At 45.6% G+C, this 24,832-nt stretch overlaps 1 long non-coding RNA gene across 1 annotated transcript in view; it reads right to left on the bottom strand.

Annotated features, from left to right (window-relative positions):
- Positions 1-10,207: 10,207 nt before the first annotated feature.
- Positions 10,208-24,832, bottom strand: part of LOC148480668 (uncharacterized) — a 66,331-nt gene continuing 51,706 nt past the window's right edge. Inside the window, exon 4 of the long non-coding RNA XR_015871957.1 lies at positions 10,208-11,081. This is a non-coding gene — a long non-coding RNA (uncharacterized LOC148480668). The remainder of the gene's footprint in view (positions 11,082-24,832) is intronic.

Below are 24,832 nucleotides of genomic sequence, written 5' to 3'. Positions count from 1 at the left end.
AAGTATCACATAGTGAATGGTCAAGTCCCATTGTGTTGATTCCAAAGCCCGACGGGAGTGTACGTTTCTGCAATGACTTCCGAAAGTTGAACAGTGTTTCAAAATTCGATGCCTACCCGGTGCCACAGTGGAGAAGGAGGCATTGGCCATAAAGTGGGCGTTACAAACTTTAAAATTTTCGGTGGAACACAGGCCAGGGGGCCTGCTGTTTAAAGCAGACGCGTTGTCACGCGTTCATTGTTTGGGGGCTTCAGTTGTTCCGCCCCATAGGTCGAAACAAAGGGGGGGGATATGTGATAGGATCACTGATAAAGTGGTCTGTGACAGGGACATTTATCCCAGATTCCTGTCCTATGTGTTTAAAATCCCCAGGAGAAAGTCTGCAGTGTAGCAGGCTTGAGTTTCGGCTTTTTGAAAAGCCGGTTTGGGACCTGGGGGTGGTGGGTGAGAGGAGAGGGAGGGCTCCACCCACGGCCACTCCAGGTTTTGGTTCTCGCAGCCTGGTAACAGGTTGTTCCACCTGAGAGTGGCCAATATAAGCCTAGTGTGTTGAAGGCTGATTGTCTCACCTGGGAGAGCAGACAAGGAGTTTGCTCAGAGACACTTGAAAACCTAACTGTAAGTGTTGTGCTGTGCTTTTGTTGCTGGTGAGGGCATTAGGCCCTGCCAGGTTCTGGTAGTGAGGGAACTACCTGTGAAGTTAGTGCCCCGACAGGGCTAGGATTTAGGTTTATATTTTCTTTATGTTATTGCTGACATTGTACAATAAAGACTGGCGCCGACCAGCTTGTACTTGCATCCAGACTGGTGTGCTGCTTCCCTGCTGCTGTGTGTGTGTGTAAGGAAGGAGTCCTCTACCCAGGAGAGGGACCCCCTAACCTAACTGTGTCACAATATATATATATATATATATATATATATATATACACACAGTCAGATCCATAAATATTGGAACATTGACAGAATTTTCAGATTTTGGCCACTATTCACCACCACAATGGTTTTGAAATGAAACAAACAAGATGTGCTTTAACTGCAGACTTTCAGATTTAAGTTGAGGGTAATTACATCCAAATCGGGTGAACGGTGTAGGAATTACAACAGTTTCAATATGTGCCTCCCACTTTTTAAGGGACCAAAAGTAATGGGACTATCAACTCAAAAGCTATTTCATGGACAGGTGTGAGCTATTCCCTCATTATTTCATTATCAATTAAGCAGGTAAAAGGTCTGGAATTGATTCTAGGTGTGACATTTGCATTTGGAATCAGTTGCTATCAACTCTCAATATGAGATCCAAAGAGCTGTCACTGTCAGTGAAGCAAGCCATCATTAGCCTGAAAAATCAAAACAAACCCATCAGAGAGATAGCAAAAACATTAGGTGTGGCCAAATCAACTGTTTGGAACATTCTTAAAAAGAAAGAATGCATCGGAGAGCTCAGCAACACCAAAAGACCAGGAAGACAACGGAAAACAACTGTGGTGGATGACAAAAGAATTATTTCCCTGGTGAAGAAAAACCCCTTCACAACAGTTGGCCAAATCAAGAACACTCTCCAGGAGGTAGATGTATATGTGTCAAAGTCAACAATCAAGAGAAGACTTCACAAGAGTGAATATAGAGGGTTCACCACAAGATGCAAACCATTGGTGAGCCACAAAAACAGGAAGACCAGATTAGAGTTTGCCAAACAACATCTAAAAAAGCCATTACAGTTCTGGAACAACATCCTATGGACAGATGAGACAAAGATTAACTTGTACCAGAGTGATGGGAAGAGAAGAGAAGGAAAGGAACTGCTCATGATCCAAAACATACCACCTCATCAGTAAAGCATGGTGGTGGTAGTGTCATGGCGTGGGCATGTATGGCTGCCAATGGAACTGGTTCCCTTGTATTTATTGATGATGTGACTGCTGACAAAAGCAGCAGAATGAATTCTGAAGTGTTTCGGGCAATATCATATGCTCATATTCAGTCAAATACTTCAGAACTCATTGGACGGCGCTTCACAGTGAAGATGGACAATGACCCGAAGCATACTGCAAAAGCAAAGAGTTTTTTAAGGCTAAAAAGTGGAATGTTATGCAATGGCCAAGTCAATCCCCTGACCTGAATCCGATTGAGCATGCATTTCACTTGATGAAGACAAAACTGAAGGGAAAATGCCCCAAGAACAAGCAGGAACTGAAGACATTTGCAGTAGAGGCCTGGCAGAGCATCACCAGGGATGAAACCCAGCGTCTGGTGATGTCTATGCGTTCCAGACTTCAGGCTGTAATTGCCTGCAAAGGATTTGCAACAAAGTATTAAAAAGTGAAAGTTAGATTTAGGATTGTTTAGTTTGTCCCATTTCTTTTGGCCCCTTAAAAAGTGGGAGGCACATATAGAAACCGTTGTAATTTCTACACCATTCACCTGATTTGAATGTAATTACCCTCAAATGAAATCTGAAAGTCTGCAGTTAAAGCACATCTTGTTTGTTTCATTTTAAAGCCATTGTGGTGGTGAATAAAGGCCAAAATCTGAAAATTCTGTCAATGTCCCAATATTTATGGACCTGACTGTGTATGTATGTATATATATATATATATATAGTGAGGTACGTAGTGCCCCCACTACACTCAGCAGCTACCAATATAACCTGCCATCGTGGAAGAGCACATTTCCTTTCCATCTGTTTTATGGTATAACATACCTTTGTTAACTCTTTTTCTTCGAGGTTCATAGGGTCTACAGGAATTACCTTGGGGTATGTGGTTGGAGTGATTCAGGCACCAAACGGTTAAAAGCTTTAGCTGCCAGGATGCACTGGGTCCTTCTCCATGTATACCCTGCCTCTGGCTACAAGCACTTAGTTACCAAGCCCAAGGCAGGAGAAGGAAGGACAATTGTACATCAGAAACACTCTCTCTAAATACAAAATAAAAAGATTACCCAATAACACCAGGTGCATTAGGGTGGGTGCCCCGTGGACCCTATGGACCTCGAATAAAGAGAGGTAAAAAAGGTATGTTATACCATAACTCTTATTTTCTTCTTCGGGTTCCACAGGAATTACCTTGGGGATGTCCCAAAGCAGTTTACTTAAGAATGGGGAAGGGATGCTCCTGTTTAACAGAAAGCAGAATCCGACGCCCAAAGGAAGCATCCTGAGAGCCAAATGTATCAAATGCGTAAAATTTGAGAAAAGTGTGGACGGAAGACCACGTGGCAGCCTTGCACAATTGTTCAGCAGAGACGCCACAATGGAACACCCACGATGGTCCCACAGATCGAGTAGAATGTGCTGTCACTGTGTTTGGAACAGAGAGATCAGCTTGTTTGTAAGCCTGAGAAATCGTAATATGAAGCCATCTAGCCAGAGTCTGTCTGTTAGCTGGCCAGCCTCGCAACACACACAAAAAAATAAATAAATCAGATTTTCTAATGGAGTTGGTGCGATCTACATAGATACATAGGGCCGCAACCACATCCAGAGAAGCTTCACCTACCGAGAGATCTGAAGACTGGAACCACAATTTCTTCATTTACATTAAGGTGGGATACAGCCTTAGGAAGGTAACCCACCCTGGTACGAAGAACAGCTCTATCCTGATGAAAAATCATAAAGGGAGAGCGGCAAGAAAGGGCTACCAAATCAGAGACCCTGCGGGCAGAGGAGATACTGTAGCAAGAAGAAAAACCTGTCTTCACTGTCAACCACTTAAGGTCTACTGATTTCAGATGTTCGAAAGGGGGAGCCTGTAGGGTTTATCATCTGACTTGGAAGCCAGACATCAGATTGCCCAAGATCTCTTAGTTTGCAGTCTCTGACGAGAACTGGATTGTCTAAAGGAAGACTGACCTTTCGCTTTTCCTTGTGGGCGATAGACCCAAAATGACGACTGCCTAGGTCTAGGGGTAGTCGTTGAAGGCAGACCTTTGAAGCCACCAAAGTAGCTACAATCTTATGCAATTCTGTGCCAAACAGAATGCCTCCCGTAAATGGCAGGGAGTCCAAAGCCTTTTTGGACCCTGCATCTGCTTTCCAGTCCCTTAACCTTAGGGTTCTGCGAGCAACAACTGAGGCACCTGATGCCAGAACACCAGCATCTAATGCCACCTCTCCTAGATAGGAGGCTGCCTCCTTCATATAGGAGCTGATCATCAGCTGCTCTCTGGAAGCCTCTGGAAGAGTATTTTCCAGTGCCCCTGTCCATTCTTCAATGGCCTTAGATACCCAGGCCGTAGCCATGGCCGGGCAGGTAACTGCTCCTGACAGAGAAAAAAAGTGCCTTGAGACAGGCTTCAAGTCTTCTATCTGTGGAATCCTTGAGAGAGGATGCAGATGGTATGGGCAATGTGGCGCTCTTAACCAGATGTGCCACATGAGCATCCACATCTGGCGTAACTTCCCACCTAGTGCATTCATCAGGTGGGAGGGGGTATAAAAATGTAATCTTTGTTGTAACATGGAATAGTCTATCCGGAGAACTCCATGCTTCCCCCATAAATTCAGAGAGTTGCTCAAATTTAGGAAACTCAACCTTTACGACCATCTGGTACTTGAACACCGGAACAATCCTAGGTTGTGGCTCTTCAATATCCATGTTTAAAATAGTTTTGACCACCCTAATTAAAGAGGGAACATCCATTGTTGCTAGATGGTCCTCCTCTCCTGAGAGAGACTCTTGAGAGAAGCCCTGTACCTTTTCAAATTCATCTGAAGATGCATCAGAATCTGCAGGCTATATTGACTGATAGGAAGAAGCCAACCGTCTGCTGGTTGTAGGCACTACCGGCATGCCTGCTTGCAGCATTTGCTGAAATGCTGCTGGGGATGGAGCCATTCTCTGGCATGAGTGGCCAAAAACATAGTAGGTTGTAGCTGCTGAGGGTACCCCATAGTAGGGGTCAGCATGGGTGTAGATAAATGGTTCACAACCTGTGCCATAATCTGAGAAAAAGAAGCCCAAGGGGGTTCCTGTCCAGGAGCTGGTAGGCAGGACTGATGTGGTGACTCCTTATAACAGCGACCACATAATCCATCCTGTATGAAATCCCGAGGGGACAAGCCCACCTGATAGGACATACATGAAGACAAAACTATGTAGAAGGTATGGGTGTCGAGGAAGCCAAAAAGGATGCAAAATGGATAAATTGTAACAAGATTTAATTCACAATATCATAAGACAAACAATATGAAGAAATATGTCCCCTTGGGGATGTATACATGTATGGATGCCTGCTGTTACAAGTCTCTCACCCTTCTCGGATGGTTGCTGTGGGCTGGAATAACAGTCAGGTCCCGGGTATCAAACCACGGCACCACCGCAAAAGTTCAAGTAATGAGCAGGTTTGCAATCAGGTCCAGATAAAATCATTCAGCATGCCGTCAAAACTACGCGTTTCGAAGCTAATTCTCCTTCCTCAGGCTTGGATCCAGCAGGCATCCATACATGTATACATCCCCAAGGGGACATATTTCTTTGTATTTTCTTCTTCTCCTTCACTGGAGTTGTGGCGCCGGCAGGGGTAGATGGAGCAGCAGCACGGGTGTCCATCCCTCTGGACACCTAGTGCTGCTTGCTCACAAAAAAATCTTGGGACCGCCTGAACAGTCCGTGGTTACAAGGTGCACTGATCCTACGCACAAAACAAAAAGCCTGTAGCCAGGGGCAGGGTATATATGGAGGACCCAGTGCATCCTGGGAGATAAAGCTTTTAACTATTTGGTGCCTGGATCACTCCAACCACATACCCAAGTTAATTCCTGTGAATCCTATGGAACCTGAAGAAGAAAATTCCAGTTTACTGCTTAGCTTGTCAGGCTTCCATCCAAAAGTGCATGCTCTGACTTCCACCAGACCTCAGCTGCTGTGGCTTTGCAGCAGCCTGTATTTTAATAAAAATAAATACTTGGGGGAGTGGAGGCGTGGCCGGCCACCGGGTCCTGCTAATTCAGGACACCTGTGAACATAGCCTCCGGCGTCCACGGCTCTGCCTGAAAATATCACCGCTGTGCAACTACACGTGCAGCGATAGCCTCCAGTGCTTGCCAATGACCTGGAAACTACTTGTTGCCCTACCTGATGACGTCACCGCTGTGCTCTTGCATGTGTCAGCAGTGCCCTGGAACCAGCAAAGCACCTCTCTCCTTTAAAAGCAGCATGTTGCTGCTTTTGTAACCCTCAAATCGAATGGCTAGAGCTGAAAAATGAAGCAGTATTGTGCTAAACAGCCCATGGACGTGCGAGACAAGCTGGCTCTACAGGAGTGTTCCGGGAAGCAGCATAATGGCAACAAGATTTATATATATATATATATATATATATACAGTGGTCGAAGTGGGAATTTTGAAGTGGGGGTATGGAAAAACTAAGGTTGTACTTATGTGCGTGTCGAAAAATGGGGGATGGCCACTCATCAGTGTAGTGTACCCTATCGTAGTACCCGTTATACGCATTATGCTACACAATAGTAGTGCCCCTTATACAATGCTCATAGTAGTAGCACCCCCTATACAATGCACACAATAGAACTGCCCCTTATGAAATGCCCACAGTAGTATTGTACCCTATAGTGCCCCTATGCAATGCCCACAGTACTAGTACCCCATATAGAATGCACACATTAGTAGTGCCCCTTATACAATGCCCAGACTGCATTGTACTAGCACCAGCAGCAGCTGTAGAGGGCACTTGTCCAGACAAAATTACAGTCACAGGTGAAGAGGTGGGCATGGAGTGGAGGCAGACAGGGAAGCGGGTGCGTAGGTGAGAAAGAACAGAAGGTGGGTGAAGATTCTGATATAGGCAAGGATGCATGGTAGTAGCTGGTAGAGGCCTGGAGGTGGGCAAGGACTAGATGCAGGTGAGCAGACGAGTGTATAGAAGGGAGTGGACTGGAGGCAGGTGAAAAGGCGGGCGAGTAGGCAGGAGACAACTAAAGGCAGGTGAGGAGGTGTCAGAGGAGTGGATGGGGACAGATGCAGAGGCGTACTGGTAGGCAGGAGAGGACTGGAGGTGGGTGAGTATTGGAGGCAGGCGGGTGGGTAGAAGGGAGTGGACTGGAGGCAGGTAAGGAGGCGGTTGGGTAGGCAGGAGAGACTAGAGCAGGCATTAGGCAGTGAGAAGGTGGCTGGGAGATGACTGGATGGAGGCAGGGAGACGGACGAGGAAGCTTGCTAGTAGGCAGTACAGTACTGGGGGTTGATGATAATTAGGGGCAGGTAAGGAGGAGGTGGGTATGAGGGGAGTTCAGCTTGTAAAGTGAAAAGTTTTAAAAAAAGTAAAATTTCCAGATGCTACAGTACCTGTCTGGATTATTAACACTTCGGATAGTCCGGATATCAGGTCCTCTGAGTAGTAATATTTACTCACCACATTGTGTCAGACCTCCATTGCAGCTCCCTGTGCACTAATAAGCTAATGCTGGTGACAAGCATTGGCTGCAGCTCCACCATCTCCCGCTCGTGGCTATACTCCTTCCCCCCTCCCCCCGCAGCCATACCCCCCCCCCCCCCGCTCCTGGCCCTACTCTTCCCCCCTCCGTGGCTGTACTCAGGAGTCCCGACTCCCCCCGCGCAGCTCGCGGCAGTACTCCCGACCCCCCGCTCCTGGCCCTACTCCCTCCCCCCGCGGCTGTACTCATGAGTCCTGAACACCCCCCCCCCCCCGCTCCTCCATGGCTGTGCTCCCGAGTCCTGACCTCCCTCGCTCGCGTCAGTACTCCCGATTCCCCGCTCCTGGTTCTACGCCCGCAGCTGTCCTCATGAGTCCCGAAAGACCACTCCCCCACCCTTTCACGGCTGTGCTCCCGAGTCCCAACAAAAGTGGCAGTACACTCTTGCGGAGGCAGTATAGCACAGGCTGCCTGCCCTGTCAGGATGCAGGTAGCTGTGGTAAGAGCAGCTGGCTTTAGGGGCTGAGGCTGTACTACACTGACACTCTGACAGCCTATGAGCAGTGTCAGTGTATCGGGCGGGCGGAGGCATGTAGCCTGCTGTCCTTTGAAGTAAAAAAAAAATGGTTTAGTGCTCAAAGTGCCGGTATACCATACCGTTGTATACCGGCACACTTCGAGCACTGTATATATATATATATATATATATATATATATATATATATGTAACAAATCTTACCTTTTTTGCCTGAGGCTCCCTCAGATGTGTGTCTGGATTGCAGAGAGACCCAGGGACATGTTAGTTTGGTGACTCTCTCAGGGGCAGTCTCTTAGAGTGGGGTACAGGTTCACAAAAACCCTCTAATCTATATAACTACAACTCTGTTGGTGCTTGTTGCCTATCTCCAGAAACTAAGCACCAAAATCCAAAACATTAAAATAAAGAAAGCAACCTAACTAAAAGCTAGGACCTTACTCCAAAGGCACTAAAAACAAGACTGAGTTTACGGTGGAAAGGGAGGGGTTATATAGGGGGTGGGAGCCAGTTTTCAATTAGCTAGTGTCTGACTCCACCCATCACTATACATAACCCAGATGTAAGGCATCCCCCAGGTGGATGAAAAAGGTAATACGTTTATGCTTTTTTAATAATCCAGTTATCTTGCTTTCACTTATTCATTTGGTTCTTAGTTAATGCACAAAAAGACAAAATATTGCATTAAAAAATCCAGCACAGACAGAACCTACTGAAATTACTACTGCACTATTCTGTATAGAAGCTGGACAGACTTTCTGTCGCGACATTGTATCATTGATGTAACCACAAGATTAACCTCTATTAATCTTGCGGCTACGATGTAGCGGTTCCCACCATAGACTTCAATGGGGATTTCTCACGATAGCAGTCTATGGGACACACAGCCTGGCCGCATTCAGCTAATCAGGGAGCTGCTCCGACGGAGATGCTCCCTGATTGGGTGGCGGCCCTTTCACTGATGGGGCACACGTGTGCCCCGGTCATTTACGCAGAGCAAAGGTATGTGTACACACATACCTTTGCTCAGTCCGGCATGGATCGGGTTTTTTGCATGGACGTGATCTACGCATAGGAGAGGTGAGTATGGATTTTTTTTTTTTCAGGTACACCCCTATGGATTACTTCGGATACTAGATGAGTATGTGTGAGTGTGCATGTATGTTTTAACAAAATTTTACATTCACGGTGTATGTTTATTTATGTATTTCTTTAGTTGTGGAACTACAAGTGCCAGTGGGCCCGTAATGCCCCGCATGCTGGTATTTGTGGTTCTCCAAATACCAGCATGCAGGGAAGGCTTGCTGGTACTTGTGGTTCTACAACTAAAGACAATATGGAAACTTCATTTTTACACTTTACACTAACACAATCAACCCGGCACCCACGGCCATAGGGTGCCGGGGATAGCCCCGGGCTATCAGTCTAGGCCTGGGGTGCCCTGGAGAGGGGTACCCCTTTATTGAGGGGTACCCAACTCCCCAGGGATCCCCGGCCTGGACTGACTAGCGGTCAGGGATAATGCTTTGGCCGGGGAAACCGGTGAAAGGTTTCCCTGGCTGTGGCATTATCCCCCCCCCCCCCGCTAGAAAGAGTTCGGTGCTGGTTCTGGAATTTTCAGGGGACCCCTACTCGTTTTGTCCCCTGATTTTCCAGAACCAGGACCAGCTCAACAAAGCCCTGTGCTGGTTCTTAATATACAGGGGCCCCCTACGCATTTTGGCCCCTGTATTTTTAGAACCAGAACAGGCTTTATAAAGCCCGAGGCTGGTTATGCTTTTGGGGAGGGGATGCACTTTTTTTTTTTTAAAACACACACAGAACCCATCACGGATCTTACTGATCTGTGATGGCTTCTCTAAAACTCGCACCTTTTAATGCTACTCGCATTAAAAGGTATCAGTTTACATAGTCCTAAACTCGCCTAAACTCGCAAATGCAGTTGCCTCGAGCTGAAAAGTTCGCAGGCTATTGAATTTGCGAGTTTCAGTACAAACTCACACTTTTTAAAAGTGCGAGAAAGTGCGAGTTTGTACTGTTACTAAAACAGACTACCTATTACATTTGGCCCTCTGTTTTTCAACAGCAAACTATACCACTTTTTTATTTATAGAGTCAATAAAATGCAAATCAAAAAGTCTGTTTGATGTTTTTTGCAGACTACCTTGTTGCTACTCTATTTCATTTTGTGAGATTGTTATAGATCAGTGAAAATTATGTTCTGTTTTAATTAGAAATGAGCAAGTTGTGCATACAAATAGTTCACAAAACAACTGACTGGAGGTTGCTAATTATATAGTAAGGAAAAAATAAATCAGTTTCTGTTGTGCAAAGCAGATACATATTGTTCAATTTTCTAATCATGCAAATTGCATTTTTGTCATTCATATACTGCTTATTTTGCAATTTCCTCTGTACTTTGGTGTCACATATGAATATGCAATGTAGTGGCTAAGCAGTATTTTAATACATTATCATTTCTGCAGACACCTACAGTATTTGATGATATTATCAAAGTGAGGATGGACTTCAAAGGGTATATTTACTAAAGTGCAGGTTTTTAGAATTGGGGATGTTGCCCATAGCAACCAGTCAGATTCTAGCTATTAACTTCTAGAAGGAGCTAGCTAAATGTTAAGTAGAATCGTATTGGTTGCTATGGGCAACATATCGACTTCTAAAAACCTGCACTTCAATAAATATACCCCCAAGAGTCATATATAACCTACACAAATATGGCCGTGTAGCAGTAATGCCGTTTTTGTCTTGAACCTATTTTATACAACAAATTTCTTGCATAGGTTTGTGCATGAGTTAGTGCATCATTATAATGAATGATAATGAAAGCGTTTCGTTTTCTCTAATGAAAAGAGCTAGGAAGATTGGAGGAATCTTTGTAAAAGAGCAGGAAAGTTTCTATGCTTTCTACTTTCTTTTTGTAACTCCGGCACGAAGACTTGGTGGAGAACAGCACAAAGAAAAAAAGGTGCTGTTGGGCAGGAGCGCGTCTAGCAGTTGAACAGACAATATTGGCCAGGTGTGGAAGAGCAGTTGGAGGAGCATTAGAAACAATGCTCTGGGAGTCAGAAGGAGAAGTCAGAGCAGCTGTCCACTTCTGTGGTCCCCACACAACATCACAGAATAGGAAAGAGAGGAACTGCAGGAAAGAGATAAGAAAGAATATTAGAACCTGAGGGCTGTCAGAGAGAGAAAGATACAATGTTCCCCTGATTAACCCATACAAGTACAGAGAGCGAAATATACTGTATATTGTACTGTGTATCCCTCTGTACACATTGGGAATTCACATATTTCAGACTTTTCCTGCAAGAGACTGCATTAACTGGAACATTACAACCCAAGTTTACCCTTCACTACCAAAGACATCTGTAGCCCATGTTAATGATATTAAGTGCACCAACGGTACCACTACAATCAGCAGTATTGCACTTTAAAATATAATGTATTTTTAGCTATGGAAGTGCGGAGTGGTGAGGCATGGGCCAGTACTGTATCCATATAGTACTAGTTAATTGCAATAATTATCTAGTAATGTTCAACTGAAATGGAAATGGACATATTATTCCATTCTGATGCAATTTGCTAAATGTATTACCCTCATCTTTTACTGAATGATCAATTTGTTGGTAAGCATAAGAACAATTTCATTTATAACATCCTACTTATGAAATAAACATACTGTAATGGATTGCTTTTAAGCATGGTCTGAAGATTTCAGTTGTAAACACAGAAGTTTATTTAGTATCCATGGTAAACCACAACAAAAAGACTACACAAATGAACAGCAATTCCGGTGCTAATCTACTAACTTATGTATATTTGATTGCTGTATCCAGTAAATCCTGTTACTTTTGATTATCTTTATAAACTTGGTTACATTTTGTCATACAGTAGCATACTGTGTGGTTTATTATGGTCTCAGTTTCACACATTAGAATCAGAATTAGTTGGCAATTCAATTCGAAACTGTCAGAGTAAGTGGAAGTAAGGGGACTGAACCAGGGTAATATAAAGGGAATATAATAGAAAGAAACAGTTTGACGAAATAGGAAGGGAGGAAGTAAAAGGGAAAAGAAAGGATAATAGAAGAGATAAAAGAAAAAAAAAAGGCTGTTAGAAGAGCCCAGAAAGAGGTGAGTATTGAATACGATACCACAGGGACCACACTTTATGAAAGGTAGCCAATGTGTGATTTTGTAAGCTCATTATTATTACATGGAGGCCACAAAAATAACATGAGTACGTAGGGCTGTTGATGTGGGTGCTGCTGAAGATTTCCAATTTTTGGCAATCAAGATTTTGTGGCATTAGAAATATGGACTGTGAGCTTGTCTTGATGTTTTCTAGTGGACTGGGGCTCTCAAGAGCGCTTCAGTAGTATCTCACTGCAGAAACATAAGTATAACCTGTGATATCAGGTTCCACACTTTTCCCCAATAAGTAACAATAATGGGGCAAGACCACGATGTGTGGAAACACATACCCTCATCACCATAATTTATTCAGTAGGAGCTAGGAGTCTATGGAAACAAGGTGTGAAGCTTAGACGGCACCAGGTACCATCTCATATATACCTTATAACACGTTTCCCTTACAGCCACACTAGCCTCCCAAGAAAATTCATGAGGTTCCAGGTCAGGAGCAGTTGGGGGCAGAATGGAGTGATTTAGTACGGAGATGTTGCCTTTCCAACCTACTGAGTATACACAAAGGCGTTCAAACAGAGACAGCATCCGTAGAGTACCTGCAATATTGGTAGTGACAAGAAAGGGATTGAGCAGCGAGTTTGAAGGTTCGCAAATAATAAGGGAGCAAATTTACCCTTCACCTGCCTAAACCTGTCAATCTGTATCCCCTGACAAGAGGAGGCCATAGAGCCGCCACAACCTGAAGGATATAAAAGGAGGATTCCAAATACTGTAGGTGACATAGGAGATGGGTGTGGATCTAGATCTTGGGATATACAAAGTCTGTCCCACACCTTGAGAGTGTACCTTACAGTTGGGATCACACAAGCAGAGGATGGTTTAAGCGATTTAGCTGGAGTTGGGCACTGCCAGCCTTACCTATATGGACCTTGGCTACTACCTTTGCAGATAAGCATTTTCTCTCTTCATATCTCCTATTAATTTTGTCTATATGTATCCATTGTATATTCCCCTTTAATAAAGCCCCCTGTTTTAAAATACACCACTGATGATGGGTCTTTCTTTGATTCAAAAGACCACCATCTAAAAACGTGGAATACTTTGGGGTGAGAGGAATACAGGAGTACAGACGAGTAAAGAACCTACCTTTATATTCCTATACAAGACTAATTGGTCCCCTGTGTGGCACCAAATATCCGTATACAGCTATAACCGCATCCGGCTGACAAGACCACTCAGATAAGCATTAAAAAGATACAGTGTTAGTATAATCCCCCCAAAAATTCAATGGACTGAGCCAATACCAGAACAGAAACATGGTGAAATAAAATACATTTAAAAATGAATAAATGGAGACAACAGGTGAAAATGGTAGCGCAACTGATATCTCACATATGTGAGCATGCCCACTACGGTGTACCTGTTCTCCTAGTGAAAACTGCTAGATGAAATCATGAAACATCTTACGCGTTTCTTTGCACAAAAGCTGTTTCCTCAGAGGTAAAATAAAAGGCTGAATACAGAGGCAAAACTGCAGTATTATTATAAGGGTGACAACAATATAACATTTATGGAAAGGTTAATCTAAACTCAAAAGTTCTTCTTGGGCGTAGGTGAACCAGAAATTATAAACATCTGTCTGTTATAAAGTAATTTCCAGCCATTAAGCGAGAAAAAGTTTTGTTTCTTATACCAAATGATTCGTAAATGTCATTCCATTTCCTCAAAAACATGATGCATTTTGCGGGTCACAGCCCACTTCATCAGATAAATTTTAGCATTATGATAAAATGTTCTACTTTTTTTTTTTTTTTTAAAAAGGAAGTATTACAAAAATAGAAATTAAAAATAAAAGTGGATAGCTAAAAACACTTATTTATTTTTTGTGGTAATTTTTTCTCTTGCATCTCAGTTTAGATAATTTATTCTAGCTTGTGTCAGGTGATGTTCCAGGGGTACGATAGCTGATGTGCATGGTGGGGGTCTTGTGTTTTACAGCCTATGTGCCTCAAACCAGAAAGCATACTTTGTTTAAAATGTGATAGCAATGGTCATGTGTAACATTCTGAGTGTTTAGAGTAGGACTAACCTGATGTGGGGGTGTGGCATGAAAAGTTCACAATCAGAACGTCAATATGAACTTCAAAAATGTCGATATGGTTAAAATGTCAACATGTTCAAAATGCTGACATACAGTTTTTTGCTTATTTTAGCCTAACCCTAACCCCCCAAAAAAAGCAAAAAATGGTATGTCAACATTCTGGTGTATGTTGACATTTCTGAATATCGACATATTGGTCATCGACCTTAAGTCCATATCGACATTCTGACTGTCAACATTCTAAATGTCAACATTGTGACCAGTTCCCAGATGGGGAATACTTTGGTGCAGTTGGTCAGCTTAACTGCAATATTTGGAACCAACATTCCCGGATTTGATATAGAACGCAGTTGTAAGTGTTCAAAGTATTCAGTATATGGTGAGTGCAGAGTTCCCATTATTTTTTATTTGCAAAAACTTTCACATGCTACATACACCCCAGATATAGTACTTTTGTCGCAAAATAATTGGTATTAATCATAGATTAAAAATAGCGAAGGTAAGGCATGGTACGGTTGCTCATATTGGAGCGGTTTTGCCTCATTTACCCATATTCACAACAGAGTAGCACAAAAAAGGAGACATGTCTTACCTGGTTAAGTCCCTTTCTTCAAACTCCATAGGGGACACAGGGACTACACTGGGATATAGACTGGCAGATGGAGGATGGGCACCAAACAATTAAATTCCTCAGACTTGAGCAGCCCCAGCTCCTCCACCCCTAGATCCCGACCAGAGCCCCAGGTAGGCCAGTCAAGTTAGCAAGCCCAAGGCAGGAGCGGTAAGAAGGAGAAGGAATACCGGCACACAAACAGAAACAAACACACAAAGAGACAGGGAAACCATAAAACGAGTAGAACTCAGAGTGGGTGTCCTGTGTCCCCTATGGAGTTCGAAGAAAAGACTTCACCAGGTAAGACAAAAGTCTCCTTTTCTTCATCGCGTTCCATAGGAGACACAGGGACTACGCTGGGACGTCCCAAAGCAATTACTCTAATGAAAGGGACACTCCTGAACTGCACTGAGTACCCGTCGCCAAAAGGGCCACATCCATGGAGGCGAAGGTAGCAAATGCATAAAAGTGGACAAAAGTGTGAGCAGAAGATCACGTGGCTGCCCTGCAAAGCTGCTCCGCAGAGACGCCACAAGGCGGATGGTTAAATGGAGCCATATGGCCAAGGTCGGCTTTGAAGGTGGCCAGCCGTACTTATGGAAACCATAGGAGGATGAAAAGGGAATCAGACTTCTGGATATCCCTGGTACATTCTACGTAGATCCGGAGGGCCCTAATAACATCTAAAGAGGCCTCCTCCGCTGAAGCCTGACTGAAAAGCCAGGACCACAATCTCCTGATTGAGGTGGAATCTGTAAACAAACTGAGAGTGATACGACAATCCTGGACCCCCTGAATGAAGACTGCCAACAAAGCTGGTACATGAGGCTCCGCCCAGCGAAGAATGCAACAAACCTCCTTCATGTCGCCGAGACTGAGGGCCACCCTGATGTTTTATGTAAGCGACGGCCGTCGTGTTGTTGGACTGTACTTGGACAGGGCGATGCCAAAGGAGCTACTGAGTCTGACAGAGAGCCCTGAAGACAGCTCGAAGTTCAAGGACATTGATTGGGAGGCGGCTCTCCTGAGCTGTCCATCGTCCCTGGAAGGACTGCTGGCAGGTCACAACCCCCACCTGCGAAGATTTGCATCCGTGGTGAGGAGTGGCGACCCTTGTCCAAATGGGAGCCCTGGAGCCACCGTGTGAGGGAGAGATGACCCTCCCGAGATACAGTAGGATGATTGTCTGCAGCTTGATCTAGAGAGGGGATCCATTCAAACTAGCCAGAATCTCCACCTGGAGAACCCAGAATCCGCATGCAGGCGTGTATTGACACCTGGCGATTGTCCACTGGGAGGAAAACTCTCTGGACCCTGGAATCTAACAAGGCCCCCAGATGGAGCATCTCCTGGGATGGAGTTAGGGAGGACTTCTTCCAATTGATGATCCACCCGTGCGATTGGAGAAGATCTATTGTCAGACGGAGGTGCTCCCTAAGCATACCCGGAGATCTGGCCAGTATAAAAAGATCATCCAGGTTTCTGATACCCTTGTGCTGCAAGTGAGCTGCCATGACTTTCATGAAAATATGAGGAGCCATGGAAAGACCAAAAGGAAATGCCCAAAACTGGTAGTGCTCCTCCCTTACCGCAAACCGGAGGAAGCGCTTGTAACTGTACCAGATAGGAACATGTAAATTGGTGTCCTGGATGCCCAAGGAGGCCATGAAATCCCCCACAAGTATGATCAAGCGCAAAGACTCCATGAGGAACCCGCAAATACTTGTTGAGGGATTTGAGGTTGAGGTTCGGACGGAAGGAACCCTTCAGCTTTTGAACCAAGAAGAGATTGGTGTAGAAAGCCTGAGCCCCTCTGAGCCGGGAGGACAGAACCTATTGCCTTGGAGGCTAGCAGAAAGTGAATGGGCTCCCGCTGTGCTTTTGCTTTTCCCAGATCCCGTGAAAGGTCTGTGGAAAAAACCTTGACACTTCCAGGTCAGAGCATAGCCCTGCAAGACTACACTGCGAACCCAGGCATCGGTCGTGGTCGCAACCAGGCCTCAGAGAAAAGCAGAAGCCTGTCTCCCACACTGGGGTCCCCCAGGGAGATATCCGCCCCGTCAATCGGCAGTCTTGTAGGCTGATTGCTCCTAGGTTTGGAAGTCTTAGAGGAAGAACTTCTGAACCTTGAAAAGGACTGTCCCTTGGCCTTCCCTTGCGGGCAAAATGAGCAAAAAATAAGAGTTATGGTAGAACATACCTTTATTAACGCTTTTTCTTCGAGGTCCATAGGGTAAACAGGAATTACCTTGGGGTATGTGGTTGGAGTGATCCAGGCATCAAAAAGTTACAAGCTTTATCTCCCAGGATGCACTGTGTCCTCCTCCATATATACCCCGCCCCTGGCTACAGGCATTCAGTTTGTTACCAAGCAAGGAGAAGGAAAAACAATTGTACCACAGAAACACTCTCTCTAAGAAGAGGGAATCATAGAATTACAAAAGAAAAAGATTACCCAATAACACCAGGTGCGTAAGGGTGGGTACCCTGTGGACCTTGAAGAAAAAGTTAACAAAAGGTATGTTATACCATAACTCTTATTTTCTTCTTCGGGTTCCATAGGGTCCACAGGAATTACCTTAGGTATGTCCCAAAGAAGTTCCCTTAAGGGTGGAGATGCTCCTGTTTAGTAGAAAGGAGAAACCGATGCCCAAAGGAAGCGTATCATTTGAGAAAAGTGTGGACGGAAGACCATGTGGCTGCCTTGCACAATTGTTCAGCAGAGGCACCACGACGAAACACTCCCACGAATCGACTAGAATGTTCTGTCACTATGTTTGGAACAGAGAGACCAGCTTGTGTGTAAGCTTGAGAAATCGTCATATGAAGCCACCTAGCCAGAGTCTGTTTGTTAGCTGGCCAGCCTCGCTTATGACAGCCATGCAACCTGAAAAACCTGAGACCTGAAACCGCCTGTTAGGAGCAGTCCAAGCTTCCACTAGCATTTCTTCAAGTTGTTCAGATTTAGGGAATTCTACTGAAACCTTTTTCTGATGCTTGAAAACCGGCGCCTTGGATCTAGGGGCCTGCTCCTCGTCCTCAATAGAAAGGACTGATCTATCCGCCCTAACCAAGGCGACAACAACGTCCACCTGACTGAGAGGCACTGGATAAATCCTCTTCCTGGTCGTCGGAGATTTCCGAATCCAAAATGGCCGCTCAGCATCTGTCTGAATGAAGACAGAGGAGTAACCCGATAGCAGGTAGCTTGCGTGAGGGATCACATCCTTATTTCATCCCCAGCATCTCCTGGCCTCCCCTATCTCTTCCCTGGCCCTTCCCCATGAGGCCATGGCCCTTTTTTGGGTGCATCAAGTCACTTTGAAAAATGAGGGGGGCCCCAATGCTCTTTCTGGCACAGGGCATCAAAAAGTCTGGTTACAGCTCTGCGGTACTGCATTCTGTCAGATCAGGCCCACCTTACCCGACCAATCAGCACTCTCAGCTCGCTGAAATTTTTTTACCAGCGGGCGCCCGGCTCCTTCCCCGTAGCGGCAGTCGGAGGCTGGAGCTCACTCCTGAGCTCCGGCTTCTGGCTCCGCCCACAGGCACTATGGGAGAGACGTCATGACGTCTCTCCCATAGTTACGAGGAGCGGTCGGACAGAGCAGATGGCAGCGGATGCAGGAGCAGGGCTTAAGGTAAGTATTGTGTTTGTAACATACATACATACACAAACACACATACATACATACATAAAGTCAGACAGAGATGTTCTGTTCTGGCACTAATAAACTTGCTTATGGAAATATTACCTTGGTGAATTTCCATATAAGACATGGAACTGTAGATGGGGCAGGTGGCGGTACTTGGGTATGACAAAAATGCTACAGCAGATGTTAGATCTAATATCTGCAGTGTTTTTTGTCAGACCCAAATGACGCCATCCGCCCCTTCTACATTTTGTACATGAAAACAGTGGTGTGGGATTGCATGCTTTATACAGGATGAACAAATGGATTGAAATATTAGAGATTTCTTTAATGTATTTTTACATTCTCAGCTCTTGTATTCTCAGATCTTATGTTAGCATACTGTATATCTCAGAGATACCTTCACCCCTGCATTGCTTGCAAGATTCCCAAATTAGGAGAAAACCTCCCCGGACTCCCAAGACAGCAGCAGATTCTACCTGGAGTACTTACCTGTTGCAAGATGGGTAGGGTCCTGATTTGCGGTCAAGTGAGGCAGAGCCTTTCCTATCATACTTAGGTACAGGGGCGTAACCAGATGTATTAGGGTCCCATAGCAAAATTTCCTCGGGCCCCCAGTCCCATAATACTTACCTCCTCCTGAGCACGGCTCCGCTCCACTGAGGCTGGGAAGAGGAATGGCCGTGGTCCGAGGATGTCATCATAGCCACTCCTCCTCCCAACTTCTAAGAGAACTGATGTCATTTTTAATCAGGTGCCGGTCGAGAGCCAATCGGAACCTGCAGACCAGCAGCCGCTGCTGATTGGCTGCTGGTCCGCGAGTTCCTATTGGCTGGCGACCGGCTCCTGATTAAAAATAAAAAAACACATCGGCGATTGCTGTACTTGGCAGGGTGCAGGGGGTTACTTGCTGGGTCGGCAGGCCCCTAAGCCGCGGGGCCCCATAGCAAGCGCACACTTGCACCCTCTATAGTTATGCCAGTGCTTAGGTATACTCCACAGTCTTGACTATAAAAGTTATAAGAAAAATGTTAAGAAAATATTATAAATAGTATCTTCTTTGTATTATTCTAATCCTTTTTATAGTCAAAAACTCTGGAGTAAAAAGTGCATGGCAAGTGAGGCTCTGCCTCCCCTGTCTACCTTTTCTGTACATCCCTGATCAAAATAAACCAAATTTCCAGCACTATATACTGCTGCACCTTTGTATAATGCCCATATGAACCCTCAGGTCCATATATGTATTTGTAAATCTGGCTCCGATACTAGCCAGTGCCTCCCCAGCTATTTACCTCACCGCACACCACTGGTCCTGATTCTCCTCTCCCGGGAAGGGGGGGACAGACTGTAACTTAATAGTACCTTAGCTCCACAGACAGCTCTTATCTCAACAAGTCCCATGTGAAAGGGAAAGTTTGAGATTTGTTGGATGATTGGCTTTCAATAGTATTTAGAGTTTTAGAGTTTCAGAGGCCTTGTCAGGCTGCTAGAAATATAATATTCTATATGTCAACCAGTTGCAGTTGGTCTAAATAGTACTGACACAGAAAGCCACTTATTTCACAGCAGGCACCGAGCACCATGCAGTTGTTTAAAATGTCTTGCTGCCAGGTAACTACAGGCATATGCACATGTATAGTTGACATCTCAGTCTTGCCAGTTCTTCACAGAAAATGTCCTAAGCCCTCAGATAATATACCTCATTCTCCATTGCTCATTCAAGACTGGATTAATACTGTATATTCCCCCACACATACTTCATAAATATTCCTTAGTGTTCTCTTTTTTTCTGGGAAGTTTAAATTGAAACACTTTGAAATTTCTTTTAAGAATCACAGCTGGATAAATGGTGTGATTGGCATTGTGGAACTCAAGGGAAATAGCCAACAGTGTCTGTTCCTATGGTTACCGGTCCCAGAGGAACACGGAAATGCTTTAGGATTGGAAAGACAGAGGGTAGATAACACACTCTGTTTCAACCACTGCTTCATACTGAATAGCATTTATTGTCAGTACTTGTAATTAGTGTGTGTCATTGCTCCATAATGTTTCAGTACCAACACAAATTGCAAATCTACACAGAAATGCGGGTTTTTATTTTTACTGTTATGGAAACTAATTAAGATGATTAATTTTGTTAGTACTTTTTCTAATATTAGTTAAAACACCCCTAAACCAAGGGAGGAACATGGCAGTGCAAGGGCCCACAGTAACATTTGTGGGATGGCACTCCAGAGGCCACCGGAGTGTATCGGGGGCACTGGAAAATCAAATTTAGATGTAATTAAAATTATAGTGATACACACATAGCGACCAGCCAATGCGACGCCTGATGGTGCTGATGAACGATATATTAGGCGGTCAGTAAACACTGCATGGTTCGGGGAACGGCTGCCCAATATATCGTTCACTGGCACCATTGACCTTGCCAGCGTTGGCAACTGGGTTGCTCCATCGGCCATGCATGCAGGCCGATGGAACAACCCAGACGAACGACTCGCAGGAGTGCGCACAGAGCCGTAACTAGACTTTTTGGTGCCCTGTGCCAGAAAGAGCATTGGCGCCCCCCTCATTTTTCAAAGGGACATAATGCATCCAAAAAAGGGCCATGGCCGCATGGGGAAGGGCCAGGGAAGAGATAGGAGAGGCCAGGAGATGCTGGGGATAAATAGGGACATAATATAGTGCACCTGAGAGAGGGCCGTGGCCTCATGGGGAAGAGATAGGGGAGGCCAGGAGATGCTGGGTATAAATAGGGACATAATATAGTGCACCTGAGAGAGGACCATGGCCTCATGGGGAAGGGCCGTGGAAGAGATAGGGGAAGCCAGGAGAAGCTGGGGATATATAGGGACATAATATAGTGCACCTAAGAGAGGGCCATGGCCTCATGGGGAAGGGCCAGGGAAGAGATAAGGGAGGCCAGGAGATGCTGGGGATAAATAGGGACATAATATAGTGCACCTAAGAGAGGGCCATGGCCTCATGGGGAAGGGCCAGGGAAGAGATAGGGGTGGCCAGGAGATGCTGGGGATATATAGGGACATAATATAGTGCACCTGAGAGAGGGCCATGGCCTCATGGGGAAGGGCCAGGGAAGAGATAGGAGAGGCCAGGAGATGCTGGGGATATATAGGGACATAATATACTGCACCTGAGAGAGGGCCATGGCCTCATGGGGAAGGGCCAGGGAAGAGATAGGAGAGGCCAGGAGATGCTGGGGATAAATAGGGACATAATATAGTCAGGCTTGCCTACCCTCCCGATTTGGCCGGGAGCCTCCCGATTTTCGGGTGCCGTTCCCGGCCCCCCGGAAAGGCAGGCAAGCCTCCCGGAAGTCTCACACCCTCCCCACCTCCCCCCTGAAAAAAACATAAATCCCCGCAGCGGGGGGCCCGGTGACGCGATTCGCGCAGAATCACGTCATTGTGGCCCCGCCCCCTGCTTCACAATGCCGAAAATCACGGCATTGTGAAGAGGGGGCCGAGTCACGATGACGCGATCGTGTGGCTCCGCCCCCAGTGTGACCCAAAATGTCCGCCCTGCCCCTGGCTCCGACCCCAATGGCCGGCCCCGCCCCCCGCTATTAGCTGACAATCAGCTCCCTCCCGGAAGGCTGGAGCTGATTGTCAGCAAGTATGAATATAGTGCACCTGAGAGAGGGCCATGGCCTCATGGGGAAGGGCCAGGGAAGAGATAGGGGAGGCCAGGAGATGCTGGGGATAAATAGGGACATAATATAGTGCACCTGAGAGAGGGCCATGGCCTCATGGGGAAGGGCCAGGGAAGAGATAGGGGAGGCCAGGAGTTGCTGGGGATAAATAGGGACATCATATAGTGCACCTGAGAGAGGGCCATGGCCTCATGGGGAAGGGCCAGGGAAGAGATAGGGGAGGCCAGGAGATGCTGGGGATGAAATAAGAGGAAACTACAAGTGAGAATGATAATAAACAGAAATTTGACAGGCCCAAACAGCGCCCCCTGCCCTGTGGTGCCCTGTGCCAGGGCACCGGCCGCACTAACCTAGCTACGGCTCTGAGTGCGCATAGTGGATACACACTAGACGATGTGCCTGATATGTCGTCCCAATCCGCAGGATCGGAAGACATATCGTCTACTGCAGGGATGTCAACCTCGTGGCTATCCAGCTGCTGTCGGACTACATATCCCTCAGCATGCTCTTATAGCAAAACTGTGCAGTGCATGCTGGGCTGTGTAGTTCCACTGCAAATGGAGGCCCACAAGTTTGACACCACTGGTCTAGTGTGTATCTGGCTATGAGGGGTATTCAATATGAAAGGTTAACTTCCCTGGCGAAGTTAACGTTTCATATCAGAGTTTTTTTTCTGCGTAAAGGTATGGTGCGCGCTCCCGCTTATCCCCGTATTCAAAATAAAATTAACGAAAACGGGAAACTCCAAAGTTGGATTTGCGCAAAGTTACGAATTTTTCCTTAAAATAATTGTAAGACCCCCTTAAAGTTGTAAAAACATGGGGGAACACTATGGATACCCCCGTTTTAGCCTTTAATTGAAAGTCGGGGATTTAAATAGCCGCAGCAGGTGCTTTTTTCCCGACATTGAAGAAGTGATGCAGAAGAGCACTTAGGTTATTTTTTTCGTTTTTTTAAGTGGTCCCATCAAATTTGGGGTACATGAAAATGGGTACTAGTATATTTTTAAGTCCCTAAAGTCAGTTTTTAAAAATTCTGCATTTGTGCACCTGCCGCTATAATTCTATTCTAGAAAACATCTGCCGCATACTTGCAGAATAGCCCTGAACCTATTTCCCTATTGTTTAACAATTTTTTCCCACCCCAATTTTTAAATAAATTTTTTGGGGTGTCGCTATTTTTTTTTAAAACTTTTTTTGACACAGTTCTTTTTTAAATGTCAATCTCAGGGGTGCAGGCTATTTTTTTTAAGCCTGCACCCCTAAACCCCAATTCTGCACTTTTTTTCGACACCTATTCAATGGTGAAAAGTTATCACCGTTTTTTATCAAAGACTTTTGAAAACTGCGATAAGTCTTTCAAATTGAATACGGTGTAAAACTAAAACAAGTGATATTAACGCAAAAACGTTAAAAAGTGCGATATTAACGCAAAAAACGATGTTATCGCACCCATATTGAATACCCCTATAAATCTTTCTGTAACACTATACTGATCAACAGGGCTGCTGACAGCTCTGCCTGGCCCTGGTACTGGGAGGGGGTGTGGCCAACTCAGGCAGGTGTGCAGGACCCACTCTTGCATAAAAGAAAAAGTAGCGGGCGCATGTGCAGTGCAGGCGGGTGCCGGTGTCCAGGGGTGAGGGCAAGTGAGATCGCTTCCCCCTCTTGCACACATCACGCAGGGAAAGTGAGGACTAACTGCTGCAGAGGCAGCTGCGTGTGTACTGGGCTAGGGAGAGAGGCTCCTGCAGCAGCAGTCAGTCCTCTCTCCCTGTCCAAAGTACCGCATACTCAAATGATGGGAGGGGGATCCCCGCCAGGCCCAGGCCCTGGCAAAGAATACCCACTCCCCCCTCCGTACCCCTGCTGATTAATAAAATAAACAGATTTTTTTATTTCTTTATTGAACGCTATACTGATTAGCTTTTGTTTTGTGTCTATATGAAACATACTTTATATGTGTGAAAAACGTTTCCATATTCTCCTCCACTTAGGAGAGCATAATATATCGGCATGTGTCGGATACGGTCACTGGACCTCATTCAGACTCGCTCGCAGGTGCCTGAGTGCTTGCAAGCGGGTCGATGTTGAGGCCCTGCGCTCGCTCCAGGGCTCACTACAAAAGGGGCGGCTGTTTTGTAGGCGTGGCGGGGGGTGGTTTCACAAACGTAGGCGTTCCCATGCGAACGCTTGCAGTTTGTGGGCGGCCCCACTGACATCACCAGTGATGTCAGTGGGAGAGCTTCCAGCTCTATAAGAGCCGAAAACTCTCTGGGGCTTGCGGCAGACGCAAGGGTCTCGTCGCAGGCCCAGATAGTCGCGATGGTCTCGACCATCGCGACCATCAACCTGGTCACTCGCTAAGGCTGTGGGTGGTAATCCACAGCCTAGCGAGAAGACCAGGAGGCCGGAACATTTTTGACATGCGGCCGCGGGAAGCTTCCACCTACAGTTCATGATTCTGTAGGTGGAAGCTTTCTGGTTCCCCCTCCACAGTTGTTAAAAAAAAAAAAAAAAAAAAATTATGTATATATATATATATATTATACATACACATACATTATATTACAATATATATATATATATATATATATAAATATATATATAATATAATCCATTGCGCAGTCAGTTAAGCAGCCAGCCAGGGGTTTGTCAGTCCCCAAAGGTATATATTATGAAAGTGATTAGAAACCAGCG

The sequence above is a fragment of the Taudactylus pleione genome, unplaced genomic scaffold, assembly GCF_031769625.1.
Source record: "Taudactylus pleione unplaced genomic scaffold, aTauple2 ptg000609l, whole genome shotgun sequence".
Taxonomy (NCBI): Eukaryota; Metazoa; Chordata; class Amphibia; order Anura; family Myobatrachidae; genus Taudactylus; species Taudactylus pleione.
The sequence above is the reverse complement of the archived record's forward strand: the minus strand, read 5'-3'. Positions and strand labels throughout refer to the sequence as shown.